General features: G+C 52.7%; 1 long non-coding RNA gene across 1 annotated transcript; it reads left to right on the top strand.

Annotated features, from left to right (window-relative positions):
• Positions 1 to 4,729: 4,729 nt before the first annotated feature.
• Positions 4,730 to 21,696, top strand: LOC136790250 (uncharacterized). The gene is made up of 3 exons (XR_010829789.1): positions 4,730 to 9,866; positions 9,978 to 10,042; positions 20,214 to 21,696. It is a non-coding gene; the product is annotated as an uncharacterized lncRNA (long non-coding RNA).
• Positions 21,697 to 22,220: the final 524 nt, after the last annotated feature.

Here is a 22,220-nt window from a genome sequence, read left to right as displayed (position 1 = left end):
ATACATACAGGAGTGTTAAGAACCACCAGTGAGAAAGAAACGTTGAGGCATTAGACTGTCAGAACTCTTCGAGAAAGACTTTCACCCTTGCCTCAACTCCAGCTTTCTGCAATGGCTGTCTTTTCTTGTGAGCATTACTTGTTCCGGCCCTAAGTATCCTGAAAGGGCTTTGCACAGGGTTGGTGTTGGGAGCATGGGGCAGAAATCAGGGCATCTTTCACAATGAAGTGGGGAAGAAAGGCTCTGCTGCCTGCATGGTCTGCCAAAGGCCAGAGGATCTCCCTCTGCCAGCCCTTGCTGCAGGAAGATTTCAATCCTCACATACAACTGGAATGAAACCAACAAAATAGGGAATCAAAACAGTTCTGTGCCTACCTTTGTTGACTTTAAATTATTGTTCTGGCCTTCAAGAGATGGGGCACAGAATCCCTTTCTGTCTTCTACTATCAGTCCTAACAAATTCTACGTGATGATGGTCTGTAAATGGTTAATTTATTTTCTCAAGTTTCACCACTGGACTGACTTATAAAAATAATTTAAAGCACGTAAAACTTTTTTTGTTTGTTTGTTTGTTTTTAAATAACGCTCTGCTAAGATAAGGGTTTGGGGTTTCTATTAATTCCTGTGCATTCTTGTATCTGGCATGTATTTGCGCAACAACTTTTTTCTCAGTGTTTAAAATTTTAGAGCATGATTGCTACATACGGAGTTCTTATTTCATCACAGGGAAAAACAATCTTGTAGCTAGATTCCATGTTTAATTTGCAGTTAAAATTTGCAGTGCATCCCTTTCTTGGAAACACATGTCCCTAACACAGAGAATTTGTACCTTGTTCAGGGATCAGGGTCCCCACAGAACTTCCTGGGACTAGAACAAGTATTTTCTTATTAGCATTTGACATTGCTGCCAGGGTATGAAGAGAGAACTTCTCTATTGAACTTGATGGCTCCAAAATTCCCATTTGATTAGCTGGCCAGGAGACAAATTTTCAAGGGAAGGCCACAGCTGTTTCAGAAGTGAGTGGACCAGTTCTCCATAAATGTCTTTCCTTTTATATCCCTGGACATAAGGCAAAACCTCACTATTTGAGAAGTTTCCAACAACTGTCTTCTACGAATCTTAGATTAGAAATTTTTCTTTAAGTTACCAAAACATCATTGTTTTTCATTTTGAACCTGTTCTCTCTGGTTCAACTTAATTTGTTTGGCTTATCTAGTACTTGCAAACTGAAAACACCCTGGAGTCAGCCATGAGCAGGTCTTCCTAATGTGAGATGTTGTATAACACACTGGCAAAAAGTTACTCCAGCCCTAGAGACAACCTAGCTCTGTTGTTAAATACAATCCTAAAGATGAACATATGAGGCAGTAGGAGGGTTATTGGCCAACACCATACAATACCACATAAAACAGGCCAGGCTGGTTTTAGCTTGGCAATAACTTACCTTTTGTCTCACGTTTGTAGTTCTGGGCTGCAGCTATACAATAAGAGACACTTATTTGCTCTCACATTTGTTGATATTATGTTATTCTGCTTGTATCCCATCAGGAGACTGTTAGAAAGTATTTGGGAGCCTACTGAACAAAACTTTTTGTTTTCCCCTTGTGCTGGCTTGCTCCAGGAGCGCTGAGTGGATAGATGAAGGGCAGAAAAGACCTATCTAAAAAAGTAGTGTGGTAAAAGAAGACAGCTAAAAGAAAGACAGTTTTTTTTTAAACCACTCCCACCCAGTGCTGTTTCTTGGACCTTCAGCTTCATCTGCTTCTTACACTCTATCTTGCCAAATATGCTTACCTTGCAAAACTACCCCAGCTTTGGAATGAAGGTGTCAGCAGCTGCAAGACCCCTGAGGGTATGATTATCTTATTTTCTGTCTGTCTGCTATGTTTAAACATATGCCATACTGGAAAGGTCGTTTTTCTAGTGTGACTCTGGGGTACACTTAATGATAGTCCTGTTACTGACTGACCTCTTGTACCTACAGAAATTAAACATCTTGGCCAAGTTTTCATTGCTTGAATCTGTGCCAAAGCCTTTTAATGCATGACTTGATCACTTTAAAACAATGGTGTAGAGCAAGCAAGCTTCAGTCACTTGATGCCAAGGGGCCTGCCTGATTTTTGCAGTTAAGAATCCGAAATTCATAACTACCATGGGTACAGCAAAAGAAAATGTGTTTGTGCAGACCTTTGTCGGCAGTGTCATCTGATTGCTAGGTACATCCTTCCTGGACCAGGCTGCAACCTTGGAACCGTGGATGAAAACACATTATCTGTGGCCAGGGCTTACCATCAGAAGCATAACCTCAGCTTTCAAAATAAGGGATTTACTTTTAAAGTATTTATATTGCTGAAATAGAAGTAAATTAGATCATGTTGCAGTGTTGGTTTTAGCAACTTGCACTTACTCCCATCATGTTTAGTCTTTAAATGTAGCTGAAAAATCATACTAATTCTAGAGTGGAGCTATGTTTATGCAACACTGGCTATTAACATTTCACAGTATCTGGCAACACTGGCTTTTCTGATTAGATTCAACCTTGCTGAACAGGAATGTTTGTATCATTTAAGAGCAATTTTTTCTTTTTTTTTTTTTTTGCACTGCCTGTATTCTGTATCTTCTCCTCAGACATGGGGATGATGACAGGTGATGCCTCAAAAGATAACCTTCCACTATATACCCTGTGTCTACAGTAAGTTCTGTAGATCTTGCACATGAATTTCATCAGGAAAATTCATCATGGCATGCTACTGACTTTATTTACCCATTCCATTTGATACAGCTACTAAAAATAGCTCTTCGTAGATGAGAGAATCCTTTCCTCTTGCGTGTGCCAGTCTGCAGGATCCAGTTCTGTAACTAGTTTCACAAAATCAAGGACTCATGAGATGGATGGGCAAAATGTGAAACTGTATCCTCCAAGAACATTCTGATGATTTAAAAAATCCTTAGGATATATGTCAATTAAAATGAAAAGAGGAGGGATTCCAGACACCCCTTCATACTTATCTCCTCCTCTTCTTCACTGTTTCCATTTTATTCATCAGATAAGCTTTCTGTCACCAAGTTTATTTCACCTTTTTGTAGGTGTTATTTTTCCTCTTCTTTACTTTTGCATATTTTAGATTACACTGTCATTCCATGAGAGAACATTTCTACTTATTTCTAAGCACTTTCTGTATTTTTATTATTGGTGATCATGTGCCTGTTGCACACATGTTCGTATTTAAATGAATATTTAAACCTATTCATCATTAACATGATTGGAACCAAGTTCAGCATCAACAAATGGCTTAGGACTGGCACATGTGATAAGAAGGGGCAGGCCCAATTTTTTGTAATTATTACAAAACTTTTTGCACATACTGGGATTTTGTTGATATCTGCATTAGAAAAAGTAAATGATTGAATGTGACCTAGCTTCTCACCACTAGAAATGATTTTGCTTACATCATGACCGAAGGCTGCACTAACAGGAGACCATAAAAAAGTTTGGAGAACCTAAGCTTGTGGTTTGAAATTGTCTCCAAGGCAGTTCTCCTGTGCAGTAGGAGAGAAACAATGGGCCAGACTGTAGTTTGCTGGGCAAATACACATACAGACAAGGACAGATGGACAGATGGCAAAATAATTCTTTTATCCAGTCCTTCCTTTATATGTTCACAGCCCTGTTGTAGAATACAAGAAGTGATGAAAAACAGCTGCAAAAAAACAGAGCAGCCCAAGCTTTCTTCAGAGGTTGTACTCAGCAAGCCAACAGTTTTGCAAAAGTAGGTGCAAGTATGAAGGGGGTACATCTAAGAGAGCTACAAGGTCACACAAATATCTCTGAATATTTAAGCTGCAGCGACTGCTAGAAATTAAACTTCTTTTTTTTTTTTTTTTTTCCAATGTAATTCTACAGGTGGTATTACATTTCGGTGCATAGGATAGCGCCACTCCCCACTTGGCTGTCCTTATTCCAAAATAAGAAAGAATACCCTTTTCCTTACTTTACTTATCATGGAATGAAAGTGTCCACCTGGGATGTCTTACATATTGTCAGATTTCCTCTGGTTCATTTTCTCAGTGGAGCCGAGTCCTGAAACTATCACCGAAGAAGAGCAGGATGCTAGGATGTCCTGGGATGCTACTTCTGTCTGCAGAATCCATTGCCAACTCAGAAAAAACCCAGACCATTACACAAACCATTGTCAGCAATGGAGCACCATATTCAGCAATTTAGGAAAGATAAGCAAGGCAATAGAAAAGAATCCAAAAAAGCAACAAAGATGGTTAGACACATGGTTGTGCATTTCACAAGCAACGAGCTTTCTTAAAATAACACGGAAGGAAGAAAGAAAAGCCAGAAAATTATATATCAGCAGTACTATTTCTAAAAATAATGGTTTTCAAACTTTTCCATGAGGCATTAACAGCTCTTTAAGGGATAATCTTTATTGCTTTGTAATGTACAAAGCAATAAACAGCTGCTGAGATTGATTAATAGCCAAAGCAAAGTTGAGGCATGTAATCAATCTAAAAAGCTATTTATTGTGAGTATACTACAAAGCAATAGAGATTATTGCTGTTGCACAACAAACCATAACAGAGAAAACACACACACACACACACACACACAGACACAGCAAAAACAGTTGTTTTCTTTTCAAAAGGCTCTCAGAGCTATGCTGCCTTTTTCCTGAGCTTTCAAACAGCAGACTCGTTGACCAAGAAAGGCCACTGGCATCACAGCAAGCGATGTGCCCAATACACCCAAGGATCAAATTTGCCTTTTTCACATCCCTTAACATTTGAAGCCAGTGGTTAACTTGCATATCCAGGCACAACTTACATATCCGTGTTTCTGAATTGATGACCTTGCAACTTATGACAGAAATTTATTTTAGTTCACAAGGGCACAAGCTTGCAATTTGCACGATTAAATTTCACTCTGTTTCTATTACTCTAACTCCCAAGGTTATTCAGGTCTTCCTGTATCATATTGCCATCCCCTTCCATATCAATGATGTCTCTCGCTTTTGGGTCATCAGCAAATTTCATTAACAAACTCCATCTTCCTAGTTTAAGGCAATGAATAAAAATAGGACTGAAGATGTATCCTCTTAGTAAAATACCACCCTAAAGTCAGTATCACAACAGTGGGCACTGAATTCTTCAATTTCATGTTTGTAGGAAATACAGTTCAGCTCTGTAAGAATTAAATTTCAGATCTTGGTGGATATAAACTTTCTAAACTGTTGTCCTCTAAATTCTGAACAATCTCACACCTACAATAACCTAAAATTTAATAACAGTTACTTAAAATATTAGTATTATTTTTATAATTCCATGTATATATCTTTTTACAGCCACAAAAATTTGGAGTGTAAGAATGGTACTTATGGTGTAGTGGTGAATTTGTTTTTAAGCATTTCACTCTGTTTGTTTAAAAAAAATTGTTTTAAAGTTATTTTTACCTTGTAGTCAATTTTACTCTTTAGCCAGTCATATTTAATTTCTTTCCACTTTCATACTATTCCAGAAAAGCACAGCTTCCCTGGAGAAGATGATCCCTACACCAAAGATCACATTCTCTGTGAATTTCTGTCCTTTGTGTGTTTCAAAGATCAAATTTCCTCATTTCTCCACTTTGGATGGTCATATCATTCTTCCTGCAAGAAACACTGAGTCGAGATTCGTGGCCTTGTTCACCCTTCCCTACTTTACATCTTTTTGCACTTGGAGAGCTTGGTGTCAGCAAAATCAAAGAAAATCTTTTAATAATTATCATTGATATTCCCTTTTTTCCCCCATCAGTATGTTTTTTACAGAATGATTGTCACTGCAGTTCATGATCTTTCATCAAAACCCTGCAGAAAATGTTTCATGTATAATACCCTAGCTGAAGCTTATATCCATCTCAGCTGCATTTAACGCTACATTTGTGTTGCTGATTGAGACGAGTGAAAATCTCGTCTTTTCCGTAAGACTGAAAATGGCCTCTTGTTATCATTTAGCAGAGAATGACCTCCTGGAAGCCCCGTTTGCTGCATCTGCACAATACTGCTAGGAGGGAACTTCTGGTAGAGAAGAGGAAATACAGCAAAGCTGGACAGTAGCACCGCAGCCCAGAGAGAAGTGCTGCACAGTGCCAGAATAACTGGAAATGCAAAGTCCTGTGCAGATCCACTGTTGAACGTCAACACTTCATGCTTGCAGAACTTCTGCTCAAACAAGGCCAGCAAAGCAAGCATACAGGAGGTGACATGCAGGTTTCTGAGAACATCTGTTGGCCTAGCTGTGGTGAGGAGAAGGGCAGCTGGGCTTTCCCCTTGCCTCTTGTGCTGCTGCCCTGCCCCATCCACCAGGATGTTTGCTCACCCAGCGCCCTGATTCCTTGTGCCCGGCCACTACTGCTGCTGCTGGTGGCCTTGTTTGAACTAGAAAGTTTTCCTGGCAGTTCTGCTGGCATGTGCTACAGACATAGCGGTGTTGGCAGGAAGCGCTCAAATTTGGCTGTTTTTTAAAGAAGCAATGTGTCCTCAGAGCATCAGGCTTTTATCAGCAGAAGCAGCCTGGCATTATGGGAGGCTCACCCAGAACACCTTGTGCTGCATTCGGTGGAGCGCCTTCTGGTGATTTCTTGCAGCATATTGTGGAGCTGCCATTGTATACTGTGAGATACCATCAGTCGTATCATAAAATCTGTGTAAATATTGGGTCAGATTTTCAAAAAAATTTCTGTTTTGTGCAACAACCTATTTTTACATGTGTTGTTTTCCCATATTGCAGATTTGTCATTGCCAGAACCCCAGACTGTATCAAACAGCAGAGCTCTCTTGTTCATTTAGGGCAGATGAAAGGATTCTTTCTTATCTAAAGAGCAGCCTAAAGTATTGGGTACTGGGGACAAGTAGAACATAGAGACAATGAATGGTAGCTAACTATTTGCAGTAAGTGTTTGCTAAACTACTTTACAGGAACAAATTGTAGTTTCGAGCCATGCTGCGAGCACTGTAAGAGAGAAAAATTCAGGGCTGGATGTTAAATTCGTGCCAGCACATTCACCCTGAGTTAAGAGATGCTTAAAGAGGAAACAGCAGAGAACCAGGTGGTGCCAGCTTTCTGGAAAGCTGTGCTGATGTGGGCATTTTGGCATTACTTGGGGAGTTCCGTCTCAGGTGAGGTACATAAAGTTAAGTATTTCCTGCTGCATGGTCTTTTCATGCAGGGTAATGTACTGGAAATAAGAGATGAACCTGTTACAATGGGCTTTGCTAACCGTGGTGGAACAGTAAATAAGGTTTATGTCCAATTCTGTTCCATCTTGTTTTGAATACATAAAATGAAAGCAGTATTTCTCCATGGTGATCTCTCTAGACAGTGTTTTACATCAATGTTGCTTGGGAGAAAGCCCATGCTTGCCTCCCCATCTATCCCGTTGTCATTAGTGGTGTTACAAAGCCAGCTCTGGCAAGAGGGACAAGACAGCCCTGGTTGGAAAGCTGTAGGTAAAAACAAAACACTGTAACTGGAAAAAATAACAGAAATATCCACCAAACCACAAAACTCTGAAAATTAGTAGTCTCCTGCAAAAAACATGAAGAGTTTCACAGGGTCCCCTCACATGCTGAGTGGAGCTTTGTCCTATTTCCCAGATTCAGTGCAAAGACAGTGATAGGGCTTTGTTTTTCCCCATGACATTTCCAGATATTATGGACAAGTGCCTTCCTTAGATTGCCATCATACGTGTAGGATACATAGATGGCTAGAAAATTCATAGAGTTTAGAGACTATATACGTATTTAGAAATTAGAGGACTACTAGTCCTCTACTGCTAGGACTACTAGAGGACTACTGCAGTCATTGGTCCCAGCCAACATGGGTTCATGATGGGTAGGTCGTGCCTAACGAATTTGATTTCCTTTTATGATAAGATCACCCATCTAGTCGATCCAGGGAAACCAGCTGATGTGATCTTTTTGGACTTCAGCAAAGCTTTTGACATGGTTTCCCATAGGATCCTACTGGACAAAATGTCCAGCATACAGCTAAACAAAACCATCATCCGATGGGTGACCAATTGGCTGATGGGCAGGGCTCAAAGGGTTGTGGTAAATGGGGCCGCATCAGGCTGGCGGATGGTCACTAGTGGGGTCCCTCAAGGCTCCATTTTAGGGCCAGTCCTCTTCAATGTTTTTATAAATGATTTGGATGTAGGACTAGAAGGTGTTTTGAGCAAATTTGCTGATGACACCAAACTTGGAGGAGTTGTAGACTCGGCTGAGGGTGGAAAGGCCTTGCAGAGAGATCTGGACAGATTGGAGAGCTGGGTGATCACCAACCACATGAAGTTTAACAAAAGCAAGTGCCGAGTCCTGCACCTGGGACGGGGCAACCCTGGCTATACGTAGAGACTGGGTGACGAGACGCTGGAGAGCAGCCCCGCAGAGAGGGATCTAGGGGTTGTGGTTGACAGCAAGCTGAATATGAGCCAGCAGTGTGCCCTGGCAGCCAGAAGGGTCATCCGCATCCTGGGGTGCATCAAGCACGGCATTGCTAGTTGGTCGAGGGAAGTGATTGTCCCGCTCTACTCTGCGCTGGTGAGGCCTCACCTCGAGTACAGTGTGCAGTTCTGGGCACCACAGTACAAAAAGGACATTAAACTGTTGGACAGTGTCCAGAGGAGGGCGACGAAGATGGTGAAGGGTCTAGAGGGGAAGACATATGAGGAGTGGCTGAGGTCACTTGGCCTGTTCAGCCTGGAGAGGAGGAGGCTGAGGGGAGATCTCATCGCAGTCTACAACTTCCTCGCGAGGGGGAGTGGAGGGGCAGGCGCTGACCTGTTCTCTGTTATCACCAGTGATAGGACCCGCGGGAACGGTGTTAAGCTGAGGCAGGGGAGGTTTAGGCTGGACATCAGGAAGAGGTTCTTCACCGAGAGGGTGGTCGCACACTGCAACAGGCTCCCCAGTGAAGTAGTCACTGCACCAAGCCTGTCTGAATTTAAGAAGAGATTGGACTGTGCACTTAGTCACATGGTCTAAACTTTTGGGTAGGCCTGTGTGGTGCCAGGAGTTGGACTTGATCCTTATGGGTCCCTTCCAACTCGGGATATTCTATGATTCTATGATTCTATAAATACTGTAGTCAGAGGTCATGGGGCTAGATTTTGGAAAGTCCTGCATAAAGAAGAGATCTCAGAAAAGCAAATTTAAATAACATTAATGTCAAGAAAAGGAATTCTGATTGCTACATTCTTTATCTGTCATGACTAGACAGATGAAAATCTGTGATGGCAATTTTGCCTTTAAGGTCATTTTCTTTTTTCTTTTATTTATTCCTTTTATTTATTTATTTATTTATTTTTAACAGGCTCTGTACTAATTTTCCTCACAGAATGACTAACAGAAATATGACCCTCGTGCACCTTTTGTAGTTAATTCATTAGGTCAACTCTAACCACTAAGCCCCTTGTCAGGTTATTTCTACTAGTGATAAGGAGCAATTGACCTTAAAAAAATTAAAACCAGGTAGAAGAGCCTATTCCACAAGGTCTCTTGGCTGCACCCATGTTAAGTGAAATCTGCCAGGTGTGGATCATTTGACCTTTGCTATATAGGAAGCATGAGGAGCTAGGGGGGGAGTTGCCTCCTCAAGGGAATTTGAGGCTTAGTTTGTGTAGAGTGCTTTTCCTCTTGTGGTGAAATGGACTCAGTGTTCCCTAGTAGGCTTCTTCATGTTTTCTACCGTCTCAGTGAAATAGTTTTAGAGACTCTATGTGCTGGTTACGTTGGTGGTGCCTTCTCAGTACAGTAAAACCCTGGTGGTACTACTTCACTGTGAAGCAGTTTGGAAATGACTCAAGTTCAGAAGCCAGCAGGTAAGTGTACCTGTGTTCTACAGTTGTTGAATGTTGAGGAGTTTGAGTACTTCCTTCACCTTGTCTGTTTTCAGTCAAATTACTTAAATGGATTCTATGCTCGCTTTCCAGCCCTAAAAAAACTAACCAAACAACAAAAAAACAACCAACAACATCAGAAGCTCAAGTACATACAGGTAAGCCTGACTTTGGAGAATTTTCTTCAGTATTTGTTAAGATGGAGCAAGAGGCTGTGTGAAAAAGGTGCCTTAATGTGAATTCCAACTTTGCCTTCTGTGAAGTAGAAACAGATTTGGATAGATACTGGTGGCATGATAGTCTCTTTCCCTAAAGACAACTTGTGAGAATGTGCTGTTCGTAAAAGAAATGCCGTTTTCACCATATGCAAGTCAAAAGCAGTACGAAGAGACGGGTCTCTTGGCTCTGTGGTCCTGGTCCCCAGAGCTCTGGTCCCCAGAGCTCTGGTCCCCAGAGCTCTGGTCCCCAGAGCTCTGGTCCCCAGAGCTCTGGTCCCCAGAGCTCTGGTCCCCAGAGCTCTGGTCCCCAGAGCTCTGGTCCCCAGAGCTCTGGTCCCCAGAGCTCTGGTCCCCAGAGCTCTGGTCCCCAGAGCTCTGGTCCCCAGAGCTCTGGTCCCCAGAGCTCTGGTCCCCAGAGCTCTGGTCCCCAGAGCTCTGGTCCCCAGAGCTCTGGTCCCCAGAGCTCTGGTCCCCAGAGCTCTGGTCCCCAGAGCTCTGGTCCCCAGAGCTCTGGTCCCCAGAGCTCTGGTCCCCAGAGCTCTGGTCCCCAGAGCTCTGGTCCCCAGAGCTCTGGTCCCCAGAGCTCTGGTCCCCAGAGCTCTGGTCCCCAGAGCTCTGGTCCCCAGAGCTCTGGTCCCCAGAGCTCTGGTCCCCAGAGCTCTGGTCCCCAGAGCTCTGGTCCCCAGAGCTCTGGTCCCCAGAGCTCTGGTCCCCAGAGCTCTGGTCCCCAGAGCTCTGGTCCCCAGAGCTCTGGTCCCCAGAGCTCTGGTCCCCAGAGCTCTGGTCCCCAGAGCTCTGGTCCCCAGAGCTCTGGTCCCCAGAGCTCTGGTCCCCAGAGCTCTGGTCCCCAGAGCTCTGGTCCCCAGAGCTCTGGTCCCCAGAGCTCTGGTCCCCAGAGCTCTGGTCCCCAGAGCTCTGGTCCCCAGAGCTCTGGTCCCCAGAGCTCTGGTCCCCAGAGCTCTGGTCCCCAGAGCTCTGGTCCCCAGAGCTCTGGTCCCCAGAGCTCTGGTCCCCAGAGCTCTGGTCCCCAGAGCTCTGGTCCCCAGAGCTCTGGTCCCCAGAGCTCTGGTCCCCAGAGCTCTGGTCCCCAGAGCTCTGGTCCCCAGAGCTCTGGTCCCCAGAGCTCTGGTCCCCAGAGCTCTGGTCCCCAGAGCTCTGGTCCCCAGAGCTCTGGTCCCCAGAGCTCTGGTCCCCAGAGCTCTGGTCCCCAGAGCTCTGGTCCCCAGAGCTCTGGTCCCCAGAGCTCTGGTCCCCAGAGCTCTGGTCCCCAGAGCTCTGGTCCCCAGAGCTCTGGTCCCCAGAGCTCTGGTCCCCAGAGCTCTGGTCCCCAGAGCTCTGGTCCCCAGAGCTCTGGTCCCCAGAGCTCTGGTCCCCAGAGCTCTGGTCCCCAGAGCTCTGGTCCCCAGAGCTCTGGTCCCCAGAGCTCTGGTCCCCAGAGCTCTGGTCCCCAGAGCTCTGGTCCCCAGAGCTCTGGTCCCCAGAGCTCTGGTCCCCAGAGCTCTGGTCCCCAGAGCTCTGGTCCCCAGAGCTCTGGTCCCCAGAGCTCTGGTCCCCAGAGCTCTGGTCCCCAGAGCTCTGGTCCCCAGAGCTCTGGTCCCCAGAGCTCTGGTCCCCAGAGCTCTGGTCCCCAGAGCTCTGGTCCCCAGAGCTCTGGTCCCCAGAGCTCTGGTCCCCAGAGCTCTGGTCCCCAGAGCTCTGGTCCCCAGAGCTCTGGTCCCCAGAGCTCTGGTCCCCAGAGCTCTGGTCCCCAGAGCTCTGGTCCCCAGAGCTCTGGTCCCCAGAGCTCTGGTCCCCAGAGCTCTGGTCCCCAGAGCTCTGGTCCCCAGAGCTCTGGTCCCCAGAGCTCTGGTCCCCAGAGCTCTGGTCCCCAGAGCTCTGGTCCCCAGAGCTCTGGTCCCCAGAGCTCTGGTCCCCAGAGCTCTGGTCCCCAGAGCTCTGGTCCCCAGAGCTCTGGTCCCCAGAGCTCTGGTCCCCAGAGCTCTGGTCCCCAGAGCTCTGGTCCCCAGAGCTCTGGTCCCCAGAGCTCTGGTCCCCAGAGCTCTGGTCCCCAGAGCTCTGGTCCCCAGAGCTCTGGTCCCCAGAGCTCTGGTCCCCAGAGCTCTGGTCCCCAGAGCTCTGGTCCCCAGAGCTCTGGTCCCCAGAGCTCTGGTCCCCAGAGCTCTGGTCCCCAGAGCTCTGGTCCCCAGAGCTCTGGTCCCCAGAGCTCTGGTCCCCAGAGCTCTGGTCCCCAGAGCTCTGGTCCCCAGAGCTCTGGTCCCCAGAGCTCTGGTCCCCAGAGCTCTGGTCCCCAGAGCTCTGGTCCCCAGAGCTCTGGTCCCCAGAGCTCTGGTCCCCAGAGCTCTGGTCCCCAGAGCTCTGGTCCCCAGAGCTCTGGTCCCCAGAGCTCTGGTCCCCAGAGCTCTGGTCCCCAGAGCTCTGGTCCCCAGAGCTCTGGTCCCCAGAGCTCTGGTCCCCAGAGCTCTGGTCCCCAGAGCTCTGGTCCCCAGAGCTCTGGTCCCCAGAGCTCTGGTCCCCAGAGCTCTGGTCCCCAGAGCTCTGGTCCCCAGAGCTCTGGTCCCCAGAGCTCTGGTCCCCAGAGCTCTGGTCCCCAGAGCTCTGGTCCCCAGAGCTCTGGTCCCCAGAGCTCTGGTCCCCAGAGCTCTGGTCCCCAGAGCTCTGGTCCCCAGAGCTCTGGTCCCCAGAGCTCTGGTCCCCAGAGCTCTGGTCCCCAGAGCTCTGGTCCCCAGAGCTCTGGTCCCCAGAGCTCTGGTCCCCAGAGCTCTGGTCCCCAGAGCTCTGGTCCCCAGAGCTCTGGTCCCCAGAGCTCTGGTCCCCAGAGCTCTGGTCCCCAGAGCTCTGGTCCCCAGAGCTCTGGTCCCCAGAGCTCTGGTCCCCAGAGCTCTGGTCCCCAGAGCTCTGGTCCCCAGAGCTCTGGTCCCCAGAGCTCTGGTCCCCAGAGCTCTGGTCCCCAGAGCTCTGGTCCCCAGAGCTCTGGTCCCCAGAGCTCTGGTCCCCAGAGCTCTGGTCCCCAGAGCTCTGGTCCCCAGAGCTCTGGTCCCCAGAGCTCTGGTCCCCAGAGCTCTGGTCCCCAGAGCTCTGGTCCCCAGAGCTCTGGTCCCCAGAGCTCTGGTCCCCAGAGCTCTGGTCCCCAGAGCTCTGGTCCCCAGAGCTCTGGTCCCCAGAGCTCTGGTCCCCAGAGCTCTGGTCCCCAGAGCTCTGGTCCCCAGAGCTCTGGTCCCCAGAGCTCTGGTCCCCAGAGCTCTGGTCCCCAGAGCTCTGGTCCCCAGAGCTCTGGTCCCCAGAGCTCTGGTCCCCAGAGCTCTGGTCCCCAGAGCTCTGGTCCCCAGAGCTCTGGTCCCCAGAGCTCTGGTCCCCAGAGCTCTGGTCCCCAGAGCTCTGGTCCCCAGAGCTCTGGTCCCCAGAGCTCTGGTCCCCAGAGCTCTGGTCCCCAGAGCTCTGGTCCCCAGAGCTCTGGTCCCCAGAGCTCTGGTCCCCAGAGCTCTGGTCCCCAGAGCTCTGGTCCCCAGAGCTCTGGTCCCCAGAGCTCTGGTCCCCAGAGCTCTGGTCCCCAGAGCTCTGGTCCCCAGAGCTCTGGTCCCCAGAGCTCTGGTCCCCAGAGCTCTGGTCCCCAGAGCTCTGGTCCCCAGAGCTCTGGTCCCCAGAGCTCTGGTCCCCAGAGCTCTGGTCCCCAGAGCTCTGGTCCCCAGAGCTCTGGTCCCCAGAGCTCTGGTCCCCAGAGCTCTGGTCCCCAGAGCTCTGGTCCCCAGAGCTCTGGTCCCCAGAGCTCTGGTCCCCAGAGCTCTGGTCCCCAGAGCTCTGGTCCCCAGAGCTCTGGTCCCCAGAGCTCTGGTCCCCAGAGCTCTGGTCCCCAGAGCTCTGGTCCCCAGAGCTCTGGTCCCCAGAGCTCTGGTCCCCAGAGCTCTGGTCCCCAGAGCTCTGGTCCCCAGAGCTCTGGTCCCCAGAGCTCTGGTCCCCAGAGCTCTGGTCCCCAGAGCTCTGGTCCCCAGAGCTCTGGTCCCCAGAGCTCTGGTCCCCAGAGCTCTGGTCCCCAGAGCTCTGGTCCCCAGAGCTCTGGTCCCCAGAGCTCTGGTCCCCAGAGCTCTGGTCCCCAGAGCTCTGGTCCCCAGAGCTCTGGTCCCCAGAGCTCTGGTCCCCAGAGCTCTGGTCCCCAGAGCTCTGGTCCCCAGAGCTCTGGTCCCCAGAGCTCTGGTCCCCAGAGCTCTGGTCCCCAGAGCTCTGGTCCCCAGAGCTCTGGTCCCCAGAGCTCTGGTCCCCAGAGCTCTGGTCCCCAGAGCTCTGGTCCCCAGAGCTCTGGTCCCCAGAGCTCTGGTCCCCAGAGCTCTGGTCCCCAGAGCTCTGGTCCCCAGAGCTCTGGTCCCCAGAGCTCTGGTCCCCAGAGCTCTGGTCCCCAGAGCTCTGGTCCCCAGAGCTCTGGTCCCCAGAGCTCTGGTCCCCAGAGCTCTGGTCCCCAGAGCTCTGGTCCCCAGAGCTCTGGTCCCCAGAGCTCTGGTCCCCAGAGCTCTGGTCCCCAGAGCTCTGGTCCCCAGAGCTCTGGTCCCCAGAGCTCTGGTCCCCAGAGCTCTGGTCCCCAGAGCTCTGGTCCCCAGAGCTCTGGTCCCCAGAGCTCTGGTCCCCAGAGCTCTGGTCCCCAGAGCTCTGGTCCCCAGAGCTCTGGTCCCCAGAGCTCTGGTCCCCAGAGCTCTGGTCCCCAGAGCTCTGGTCCCCAGAGCTCTGGTCCCCAGAGCTCTGGTCCCCAGAGCTCTGGTCCCCAGAGCTCTGGTCCCCAGAGCTCTGGTCCCCAGAGCTCTGGTCCCCAGAGCTCTGGTCCCCAGAGCTCTGGTCCCCAGAGCTCTGGTCCCCAGAGCTCTGGTCCCCAGAGCTCTGGTCCCCAGAGCTCTGGTCCCCAGAGCTCTGGTCCCCAGAGCTCTGGTCCCCAGAGCTCTGGTCCCCAGAGCTCTGGTCCCCAGAGCTCTGGTCCCCAGAGCTCTGGTCCCCAGAGCTCTGGTCCCCAGAGCTCTGGTCCCCAGAGCTCTGGTCCCCAGAGCTCTGGTCCCCAGAGCTCTGGTCCCCAGAGCTCTGGTCCCCAGAGCTCTGGTCCCCAGAGCTCTGGTCCCCAGAGCTCTGGTCCCCAGAGCTCTGGTCCCCAGAGCTCTGGTCCCCAGAGCTCTGGTCCCCAGAGCTCTGGTCCCCAGAGCTCTGGTCCCCAGAGCTCTGGTCCCCAGAGCTCTGGTCCCCAGAGCTCTGGTCCCCAGAGCTCTGGTCCCCAGAGCTCTGGTCCCCAGAGCTCTGGTCCCCAGAGCTCTGGTCCCCAGAGCTCTGGTCCCCAGAGCTCTGGTCCCCAGAGCTCTGGTCCCCAGAGCTCTGGTCCCCAGAGCTCTGGTCCCCAGAGCTCTGGTCCCCAGAGCTCTGGTCCCCAGAGCTCTGGTCCCCAGAGCTCTGGTCCCCAGAGCTCTGGTCCCCAGAGCTCTGGTCCCCAGAGCTCTGGTCCCCAGAGCTCTGGTCCCCAGAGCTCTGGTCCCCAGAGCTCTGGTCCCCAGAGCTCTGGTCCCCAGAGCTCTGGTCCCCAGAGCTCTGGTCCCCAGAGCTCTGGTCCCCAGAGCTCTGGTCCCCAGAGCTCTGGTCCCCAGAGCTCTGGTCCCCAGAGCTCTGGTCCCCAGAGCTCTGGTCCCCAGAGCTCTGGTCCCCAGAGCTCTGGTCCCCAGAGCTCTGGTCCCCAGAGCTCTGGTCCCCAGAGCTCTGGTCCCCAGAGCTCTGGTCCCCAGAGCTCTGGTCCCCAGAGCTCTGGTCCCCAGAGCTCTGGTCCCCAGAGCTCTGGTCCCCAGAGCTCTGGTCCCCAGAGCTCTGGTCCCCAGAGCTCTGGTCCCCAGAGCTCTGGTCCCCAGAGCTCTGGTCCCCAGAGCTCTGGTCCCCAGAGCTCTGGTCCCCAGAGCTCTGGTCCCCAGAGCTCTGGTCCCCAGAGCTCTGGTCCCCAGAGCTCTGGTCCCCAGAGCTCTGGTCCCCAGAGCTCTGGTCCCCAGAGCTCTGGTCCCCAGAGCTCTGGTCCCCAGAGCTCTGGTCCCCAGAGCTCTGGTCCCCAGAGCTCTGGTCCCCAGAGCTCTGGTCCCCAGAGCTCTGGTCCCCAGAGCTCTGGTCCCCAGAGCTCTGGTCCCCAGAGCTCTGGTCCCCAGAGCTCTGGTCCCCAGAGCTCTGGTCCCCAGAGCTCTGGTCCCCAGAGCTCTGGTCCCCAGAGCTCTGGTCCCCAGAGCTCTGGTCCCCAGAGCTCTGGTCCCCAGAGCTCTGGTCCCCAGAGCTCTGGTCCCCAGAGCTCTGGTCCCCAGAGCTCTGGTCCCCAGAGCTCTGGTCCCCAGAGCTCTGGTCCCCAGAGCTCTGGTCCCCAGAGCTCTGGTCCCCAGAGCTCTGGTCCCCAGAGCTCTGGTCCCCAGAGCTCTGGTCCCCAGAGCTCTGGTCCCCAGAGCTCTGGTCCCCAGAGCTCTGGTCCCCAGAGCTCTGGTCCCCAGAGCTCTGGTCCCCAGAGCTCTGGTCCCCAGAGCTCTGGTCCCCAGAGCTCTGGTCCCCAGAGCTCTGGTCCCCAGAGCTCTGGTCCCCAGAGCTCTGGTCCCCAGAGCTCTGGTCCCCAGAGCTCTGGTCCCCAGAGCTCTGGTCCCCAGAGCTCTGGTCCCCAGAGCTCTGGTCCCCAGAGCTCTGGTCCCCAGAGCTCTGGTCCCCAGAGCTCTGGTCCCCAGAGCTCTGGTCCCCAGAGCTCTGGTCCCCAGAGCTCTGGTCCCCAGAGCTCTGGTCCCCAGAGCTCTGGTCCCCAGAGCTCTGGTCCCCAGAGCTCTGGTCCCCAGAGCTCTGGTCCCCAGAGCTCTGGTCCCCAGAGCTCTGGTCCCCAGAGCTCTGGTCCCCAGAGCTCTGGTCCCCAGAGCTCTGGTCCCCAGAGCTCTGGTCCCCAGAGCTCTGGTCCCCAGAGCTCTGGTCCCCAGAGCTCTGGTCCCCAGAGCTCTGGTCCCCAGAGCTCTGGTCCCCAGAGCTCTGGTCCCCAGAGCTCTGGTCCCCAGAGCTCTGGTCCCCAGAGCTCTGGTCCCCAGAGCTCTGGTCCCCTCTGGTCCCCAGAGCTCTGGTCCCCAGAGCTCTGGTCCCCAGAGCTCTGGTCCCCAGAGCTCTGGTCCCCAGAGCTCTGGTCCCCAGAGCTCTGGTCCCCAGAGCTCTGGTCCCCAGAGCTCTGGTCCCCAGAGCTCTGGTCCCCAGAGCTCTGGTCCCCAGAGCTCTGGTCCCCAGAGCTCTGGTCCCCAGAGCTCTGGTCCCCAGAGCTCTGGTCCCCAGAGCTCTGGTCCCCAGAGCTCTGGTCCCCAGAGCTCTGGTCCCCAGAGCTCTGGTCCCCAGAGCTCTGGTCCCCAGAGCTCTGGTCCCCAGAGCTCTGGTCCCCAGAGCTCTGGTCCCCAGAGCTCTGGTCCCCAGAGCTCTGGTCCCCAGAGCTCTGGTCCCCAGAGCTCTGGTCCCCAGAGCTCTGGTCCCCAGAGCTCTGGTCCCCAGAGCTCTGGTCCCCAGAGCTCTGGTCCCCAGAGCTCTGGTCCCCAGAGCTCTGGTCCCCAGAGCTCTGGTCCCCAGAGCTCTGGTCCCCAGAGCTCTGGTCCCCAGAGCTCTGGTCCCCAGAGCTCTGGTCCCCAGAGCTCTGGTCCCCAGAGCTCTGGTCCCCAGAGCTCTGGTCCCCTCTGGTCCCCAGAGCTCTGGTCCCCAGAGCTCTGGTCCCCAGAGCTCTGGTCCCCAGAGCTCTGGTCCCCAGAGCTCTGGTCCCCAGAGCTCTGGTCCCCAGAGCTCTGGTCCCCAGAGCTCTGGTCCCCAGAGCTCTGGTCCCCAGAGCTCTGGTCCCCAGAGCTCTGGTCCCCAGAGCTCTGGTCCCCAGAGCTCTGGTCCCCAGAGCTCTGGTCCCCAGAGCTCTGGTCCCCAGAGCTCTGGTCCCCAGAGCTCTGGTCCCCAGAGCTCTGGTCCCCAGAGCTCTGGTCCCCAGAGCTCTGGTCCCCAGAGCTCTGGTCCCCAGAGCTCTGGTCCCCAGAGCTCTGGTCCCCAGAGCTCTGGTCCCCAGAGCTCTGGTCCCCAGAGCTCTGGTCCCCAGAGCTCTGGTCCCCAGAGCTCTGGTCCCCAGAGCTCTGGTCCCCAGAGCTCTGGTCCCCAGAGCTCTGGTCCCCAGAGCTCTGGTCCCCAGAGCTCTGGTCCCCAGAGCTCTGGTCCCCAGAGCTCTGGTCCCCAGAGCTCTGGTCCCCAGAGCTCTGGTCCCCAGAGCTCTGGTCCCCAGAGCTCTGGTCCCCAGAGCTCTGGTCCCCAGAGCTCTGGTCCCCAGAGCTCTGGTCCCCAGAGCTCTGGTCCCCAGAGCTCTGGTCCCCAGAGCTCTGGTCCCCAGAGCTCTGGTCCCCAGAGCTCTGGTCCCCAGAGCTCTGGTCCCCAGAGCTCTGGTCCCCAGAGCTCTGGTCCCCAGAGCTCTGGTCCCCAGAGCTCTGGTCCCCAGAGCTCTGGTCCCCAGAGCTCTGGTCCCCAGAGCTCTGGTCCCCAGAGCTCTGGTCCCCAGAGCTCTGGTCCCCAGAGCTCTGGTCCCCAGAGCTCTGGTCCCCAGAGCTCTGGTCCCCAGAGCTCTGGTCCCCAGAGCTCTGGTCCCCAGAGCTCTGGTCCCCAGAGCTCTGGTCCCCAGAGCTCTGGTCCCCAGAGCTCTGGTCCCCAGAGCTCTGGTCCCCAGAGCTCTGGTCCCCAGAGCTCTGGTCCCCAGAGCTCTGGTCCCCAGAGCTCTGGTCCCCAGAGCTCTGGTCCCCAGAGCTCTGGTCCCCAGAGCTCTGGTCCCCAGAGCTCTGGTCCCCAGAGCTCTGGTCCCCAGAGCTCTGGTCCCCAGAGCTCTGGTCCCCAGAGCTCTGGTCCCCAGAGCTCTGGTCCCCAGAGCTCTGGTCCCCAGAGCTCTGGTCCCCAGAGCTCTGGTCCCCAGAGCTCTGGTCCCCAGAGCTCTGGTCCCCAGAGCTCTGGTCCCCAGAGCTCTGGTCCCCAGAGCTCTGGTCCCCAGAGCTCTGGTCCCCAGAGCTCTGGTCCCCAGAGCTCTGGTCCCCAGAGCTCTGGTCCCCAGAGCTCTGGTCCCCAGAGCTCTGGTCCCCAGAGCTCTGGTCCCCAGAGCTCTGGTCCCCAGAGCTCTGGTCCCCAGAGCTCTGGTCCCCAGAGCTCTGGTCCCCAGAGCTCTGGTCCCCAGAGCTCTGGTCCCCAGAGCTCTGGTCCCCAGAGCTCTGGTCCCCAGAGCTCTGGTCCCCAGAGCTCTGGTCCCCAGAGCTCTGGTCCCCAGAGCTCTGGTCCCCAGAGCTCTGGTCCCCAGAGCTCTGGTCCCCAGAGCTCTGGTCCCCAGAGCTCTGGTCCCCAGAGCTCTGGTCCCCAGAGCTCTGGTCCCCAGAGCTCTGGTCCCCAGAGCTCTGGTCCCCAGAGCTCTGGTCCCCAGAGCTCTGGTCCCCAGAGCTCTGGTCCCCAGAGCTCTGGTCCCCAGAGCTCTGGTCCCCAGAGCTCTGGTCCCCAGAGCTCTGGTCCCCAGAGCTCTGGTCCCCAGAGCTCTGGTCCCCAGAGCTCTGGTCCCCAGAGCTCTGGTCCCCAGAGCTCTGGTCCCCAGAGCTCTGGTCCCCAGAGCTCTGGTCCCCAGAGCTCTGGTCCCCAGAGCTCTGGTCCCCAGAGCTCTGGTCCCCAGAGCTCTGGTCCCCAGAGCTCTGGTCCCCAGAGCTCTGGTCCCCAGAGCTCTGGTCCCCAGAGCTCTGGTCCCCAGAGCTCTGGTCCCCAGAGCTCTGGTCCCCAGAGCTCTGGTCCCCAGAGCTCTGGTCCCCAGAGCTCTGGTCCCCAGAGCTCTGGTCCCCAGAGCTCTGGTCCCCAGAGCTCTGGTCCCCAGAGCTCTGGTCCCCAGAGCTCTGGTCCCCAGAGCTCTGGTCCCCAGAGCTCTGGTCCCCAGAGCTCTGGTCCCCAGAGCTCTGGTCCCGTCACTTAACACCCCACATGGGGAATACTTTGGAGGAACTTTGAAAAGTCAGCTTGGCACAGAGAATTTGCTTTCTTAGCACGGCATTTTATTGTGACCTATTTAAAGTTTTTGGAAAATGACAATTATTTGAAAACATTGCTAAGGGTTTATTTTCTTCCTTTACAGATGTTTTTTATTTCCATCTCAATTCAAAGCAGACAGGGCTGGTTTGCTTCTCTCTTCTCTGGAAACTTGCACTAGGAACCGCTGTTAGATTCAGAATCCTGGTCTAGGAGCATGATCATAAATGTTGCACTGCAAGTTGGAAACTGGAGAGGGAAATGTTTATGTGTACATCAGAGTTGCACTCCAACAGCTGATTACACCTTTTCTTACATCTTTACAGATGCTTACACTACACTACTTTAAACCTGAGAAGCATGAGGTAGCTTCTACATTTTCCTGGGTTTAGTGTACTCTTCTGTATTGTGCCTCTGTACAAACAGTTCAAAATTTTAAATTCATTTTCTCAGTCATACAACCAAGCAAGCTTGCATGGTGTTACATGTGTTGTGTGTCGTCCCTCCCCCCCCCCCCACCAGATGGATTAAGCCCTGAATGTAAGACCAGACAGGTAAATAATGCGAACATGTAAAACTACCTTTTAAATACATTACTTTGTGGTAGGTTTTTTGGCACTTTGTGGGGCTTAATTGTACTTCAGTGAGAAGAATGTCTTCTGGTGTGAACTGAAATTGTACTTCTATGCCACAATGTCTTTTTTTTTTATCGGGGGGGGGGGGGAGCATTGTTCCTCCTGGACACCTGAAGGACTTGCAAAATAATACAATTTACGTGAAGGAAATGTTCCTTAATTTTTGTCGTTGTTGTTTTTCTCTTCTGTACGGTCTTAAACGGAAGGTCACATTTTCTGGCCTTTAGTAGATTGTAAGCATGCTGGAACACTTCACATTATGTAGACCTTATTTGTCTGAAATGATAATATCATACCTATAGTCTGCTGCAGGCTCAAAAGCAGCCTATGCCTCAGGTACTGTTTTACGCCTTTGCTTTTGTTACTACATCCTTGTACGCCTTCAAAAGGGAAATGAATTTATCCTGTACAGAAGAGAAACCACCTAGAAGAAACTTCAGTTGTTAGGGCCTGAATTTTCACTGAAACCAAAGGCAGGTATCTTACTGACTTGGCGAAAGGGGCTTTAATCTATCCTGGTTTCTTTACTAATGAAGGAGTATGAAAGAGACATGTCCTTGCCTCTGAAGAGGAGGTGAAGGAACAGCTAGTGCAAGGAACACAAAAATCAGTTGCACCAGACTAATAGGTGGTTGTATCTGAGCTTGGAGACTGCAACACAGAATCACCTAGGTTGGAAGAGACCTCCAAGATCACCTAGTCCAACCCCTGACCTAACACTAACAAGTCCTCCACTAAGCCATATTCCAAAGCTCTACATCTAAATGTCTCTTAAAGACCTCCAGGGATGGTGACTCAACCACTTCCCTGGGCAGCCTATTCCAATGCCTAACACCCCTTTTGGTGAAGTTCTTCCTAACATCCAACCTAAACCTCCCCTGGTGCAACTTTAGCCCATTCCCCCTCGTCCTGTCACCAGGCACGTGGGAGAACAGACCAACCCCCACCTCGCTACAGCCTCCTTTAATGTACCTGTAGAGAGCGATAAGGTTGCCCCTGAGCCTCCTCTTCTCCAGGATGAGCAATCCCAGCTCCCTCAGCTGCTCCTCGTAAGGCTTGTTCTCCAGACCCCTCACCAGCCTCGTTGCCCTTCTCTGGACTCGCTGGAGCCCCTCGATATCCTTCTTGTAGTGAGGGGCCCAAAACTGAACACAGTACTCAAGGTGCGGCCTCACCAGAGCTGAGTACAGGGGGACAGTCACTTCCCTAGTCCTGCTGGCCACACTGCTTCTTATGCAAGCCAGGATGCTGTTGGCCTTCTTGGCCACCTGAGCACACTGCTGGCTCATCTTCAGCCAACTCTCCACCAATACTCCCAGGTCCTTCTCTGCCAGGCAGCTTTCTAACCACTCAGATGACTTTTCCAACCATCTTCAAACTTCCAGATCTAGAGGAACACTTTGGCTGCAGCCTAAAAGCCACGTGTACATAAGCTGCCCCAAGCCAGCCAATCTTCTTCCCATGACCTGCCAGAAAAC

The sequence above is a fragment of the Anser cygnoides genome, chromosome 3 (assembly GCF_040182565.1).
Source record: "Anser cygnoides isolate HZ-2024a breed goose chromosome 3, Taihu_goose_T2T_genome, whole genome shotgun sequence".
In the NCBI taxonomy this organism is placed as follows: Eukaryota; Metazoa; Chordata; class Aves; order Anseriformes; family Anatidae; genus Anser; species Anser cygnoides.
The sequence above is the reverse complement of the archived record's forward strand: the minus strand, read 5'-3'. Positions and strand labels throughout refer to the sequence as shown.